The sequence below is a fragment of the Limulus polyphemus genome, unplaced genomic scaffold (genome assembly GCF_000517525.1).
Source record: "Limulus polyphemus unplaced genomic scaffold, Limulus_polyphemus-2.1.2 Scaffold529, whole genome shotgun sequence".
Taxonomy (NCBI): domain Eukaryota; kingdom Metazoa; phylum Arthropoda; class Merostomata; order Xiphosura; family Limulidae; genus Limulus; species Limulus polyphemus.
The window spans coordinates 473,214-477,529 of NW_013666139.1; the positions used below are offsets into that span (position 1 = coordinate 473,214).

At 35.3% G+C, this 4,316-nt stretch overlaps 1 protein-coding gene across 1 annotated transcript in view; it reads left to right on the forward strand.

The window, feature by feature from the left end:
• The first annotated feature begins 3,728 nt into the window (after nucleotides 1-3,728).
• LOC111085651 overlaps nucleotides 3,729-4,316 on the forward strand; it is an 8,341-nt gene continuing 7,753 nt past the window's right edge. The window contains exon 1 of the mRNA XM_022385245.1: nucleotides 3,729-3,756. The gene's annotated coding sequence lies outside the window, so the exon portion shown is untranslated. The remainder of the gene's footprint in view (nucleotides 3,757-4,316) is intronic.

The following is a 4,316-nucleotide window of genomic DNA, read 5'->3' on the forward strand; positions in this document are numbered from 1 at the left end:
CACGAGTGTGTTGTTTTGGATTAGACTCAACAAGCGTCTTCAAAGCATCATTATCAATTCCAACAGGTCGGCCCCTGTCATCACAGTTTTTAAGACTAAAGTAACCTGAACGAAATTTATGAACCATCGTTGACATTAACGAACGTTCAAAACATTTCCATAAACTTCTTTGATAGTCTGTGTGGCTACAGAGACGTTGTTTCCCTTCTGTATTCAAACAGCATTACATGCCGAGTGTGTGTCTCCTCGTGTACCATCACTATAAGGGATTAGAGTATACTAAACTTTACACGTTATATAGGCTACACTAACGTGACGTTTAGGCAGTTTGAATAAGTATTATAATTGGTGTACGTTTTTTGGGAGATGGTTAATGAAAGTGTTTCAAAACGCGATATTAATTTCTTGACGACCTAATATGTTATAGCCCAGGTCTGTCGAGCTCAGGTTTTAAGTGAAAGACCTCAGCAGCAACAATATAAAACAGATTGTGTTGTTAAACTGTACTGTATACTATTGTAACTGAAAACCCGTATTGAGAGGTATTATCAGTCTTACTGTGTTGTAATACCACAGTCATTTCCTCTTAATGATTATGCTTTGCCAGTTTAGGCGTGCTAAACATCAAATTTGGAATGTGTTAATTAGTTATAATATAATCACACAAAAGAGCATTTAAGGTGAAACAGCTATGCACATAAAAAACGAACACCAAATGTTTCATGTCGTTCACAGCCAGTGGCATAGCAAGAGGGGGAAAGGGGGCAGTCGTCCCCGGACGCAGGTGTGAAGGGGCGCAAGATTTCCTTTGGCCTATAATGCCTATTAATTAAAAAAATATGCCCTCCCCTACGATATAGCGCAACTGTCCAACGTTAAGTAAATACGACACAGTGTTAAGTTATTTGTGTGTATTACGCTTGCTTGCGGTTTTAACTTTTAAAAGCCGCCCACTGAAATACAGTGAGACCGAATTGACGTACAGAAGTAAATTACACTATTCCCTCATTCATCTGTAGATCAAATACAAGTCCTAGAGTACAACGTACAAGTAAGTGTATGTTCAACAAAAAGAAAATACGAGACTGATGTAACATATTAACTGGTGAGCAAGATTGGCAATATATGCAACAGATAAGGCCTAGATCTAGATCTAGAAAACATTATAGGCCTAATGTAGTGGTTTGTAATTGTATTGGCTGAGTGTAAATCATGTCTTACACCAACTAATGCAGGTCTAATTGCGGTTATAACTTTATTTCTGAACCCTAGGTCCATCATCATACAAATTGTAGCCTATATTATAGGCATACTTAGACCTATACTAACTATTAAACTAGGCATTGCACTGGGACAGATCCATTGACTACTTTAATAGATCTAGATGTAACATTTGTTCTAAAAGCTAGGCCTAATAAATCTAAATCTAGAATTGATGAGGCAGGGTTATATCTAGATATGGGTAGATTCAATACAATGTGCTTTCAATGTATGAACCCAAATTTAAGGTCTAGTTTAGATGTATAAAGTTAAATTTATGTCATTATTATTACATCCAGATCCAAACCTAAGATTAAAAAGATAGAAATAACAGGTCTAACATTAATGTTAGATCTAGATGTACTAGCGACTTAATTTAGGAACTGTAATCTAGCACCACTAATTAGTTAGCCTATATTTAAGTTTTCTCATTCTATCAAAACCTTTAATATTAAATATAGCCTTTGAGCTTCTAAGCTTACATTATGTTATGATTACACCTTTCTCCACAGTGTGTGTAATTTTCATTCGAGCAACTTCAGACTTGTCTCCTGTAGTGTTCGTGTAGTTAAACCTATCGAGTTTTTAAATGTGATTTAGTAACTACCAGTAATTTATATGGTGCTCATAAGCATGATTTACTAGCATATACACTCATCTACATTAATTTTCTTACTGTTGTGTCACATTAATTAACAAAAGTATGGGTGGTCTAAATAATGGCAGTTAAAGTGAAACCAGGTCCAGATGTGCCTAACTAGTCCTGAGTTACAACTATAATTGTATAATTTAAATGTAATTTATGGTTAGGAACTTAGGAAAATAGAACACTTCCTTTCATCTGACAATTTCATGTTGCAACTAAATAGTGTAGTCAGTATTTATTAATTTATTCTTTTAGCCCATTATGTCGAAAAAAGAAAGTGGGGCACATGGACGCAAAAGACGTGCACAATTTGCAGCTTCGATAGTGAAGTCTAGCAAATTGATGAGAATTTTCCTTGCTGGAAGTGATGACACCAGTAAGTCAGCATCTGTTCCTTTTGATGGCAGCAAAGAGGTCAAAGTGCAAGATTGAGAACATGCTATTTCATTTGTAAAAGAAAACAACGAAGAAACTTTTCTCTGTCCTGTTGAAAGCTACAATAATAATGACAAGAGGATTCCACTTTGTCAGAAACAAATCCACAGAATAGTGTTGCTAAGCTAAAAAAGGATTACCTACTAAATATTTTAACACACAGGGATATTGGATTTATGAAGTTAGATACAACAGGCTCAGCAGTTGTAACAAATGCGCATTACACAGAGATTGTTAAAGTTGGGGCACATGAATTTCAACATAAAGAAGGTCCATTTGATGCCAAAGATGAGCGTTCTATGACTGCATTTTGGTTCAAACGACGCCTTCTGAATGAACAAGATATCAATCGTGCCTGGTTGGTGTATTCACCTCTACATAAAACAGCATACTGCTTTTGTTGTCTTCTTTTTCATCTACATGTATGACATCCGATAGTCGGTCTGCTTTCAAAACATGGAGTGGATTCTCTAAGTGGAAGAAAATTTAAAAGTTAAATGCCTATGAAAATAGTGACAGTCATCGTGAGTCATTTGCTGCTTGGAAAGAAACTGAGCGCCGAATTCGTCTTCAAAGTGGCATTGATGACAAATATATATCTGTTTATTTGTTTAAGTAAAAAGCTACACAATGGGCTATCTATGCTGTGCATACCACAGGATCAAACCCAGAATGTTTGCGTTATAAGTCCCCAAGCTTCCGCTCAGCCACCAAAGGTCATAAATACAGGATTGAATGAGCAAAACAGTACAGTTCGTTTATATAGTCCTCATGCGGGTCAGCCATAAATTTACTGACTTACAACGCCAAAATCCAGGACTCGATTCCTTGCGGTGGACAGTACACAGATAACCCATTATGTAACTTTGCGCTGAAAACCCAAAATGACAGTAATCGTTTAATATAAGGCACTGCGCAGGTCGTTTCGCAATTTCAGTTATACAGTACGTTGATCTTGAATTCTAAACATAAAAAAAATCCTGCAACATGACTGCTCTTAGCAAAATGGGAAAATCAAAACAATTTAAAAATATATAAGTATCGTATCACTACAAATATCCATGTGAGATTTATAAACAAGTGTGTTTTTTATCTTTATATAATCAAAAGATAGCGTTTTTTTATGTATGGAAGTACAAAAATGGGATAAGTAACTATAAAACTGAGTGTTGTAGTTTGGAGTTGAGTTGGCATATTCACCAATGTAATGAACAGTCATCGCCCTCTCGACACCCACCTTCACGTCACTGATTGGCTAGAGGCATGCGCTGTGTATTGCAGTTCGAAGCAAAAATGATGTATGCTTGAGGTAAACCTGATGCCTTTGTATCTATATAAACTAAGGCATTCTTCATTCACTTCTTCAAGTCGCCTCCAGGCTATTTTGTCCACGAATTTCTACACCTACAAGAAAGGTAAGGACCTGTGTCACTTTCTGGCTTGCTTTGATACAGTTTAACAGAATTTTTATAATGTATTCTGTTGATATGATTCACGGAATATATCGTTGAGAATAAATACATTAGTTTGTTGAAAATGGAATCGAGCTTAATTGACTAATTAAACTTTTATGTGATAGATACCAACAAACTCCGTATTTGTTATTGTGAAAATTGTACTTTAGCTATAAATCCGCAATATTAATTTGTACATTTGTCTTTATTATGAACGTTGTCTATGTTTTATTAATTTTTTATTTTGCAGAAGATAAGAAGCTTTTAACTAAACTGTTAACAGCTACAAATTATTTTGTAGCAATCGTTTAATTGTTAACACATACAGACTTAAAATGCCCTGGAATGAATTTATTGTATCTGATTGTACGAGGACGGATTTTGTTTGAATACTACCCTAGTAGAAGTTAATTTTATCTTTTCCTTTATGATAAAATATAAACTCTCACTTGTTTTTTTTTTTTTTAAGTTAAGCACAAAGCTACACAATGGGCTATCTGTGCTCTGCCAACCACGGGTAT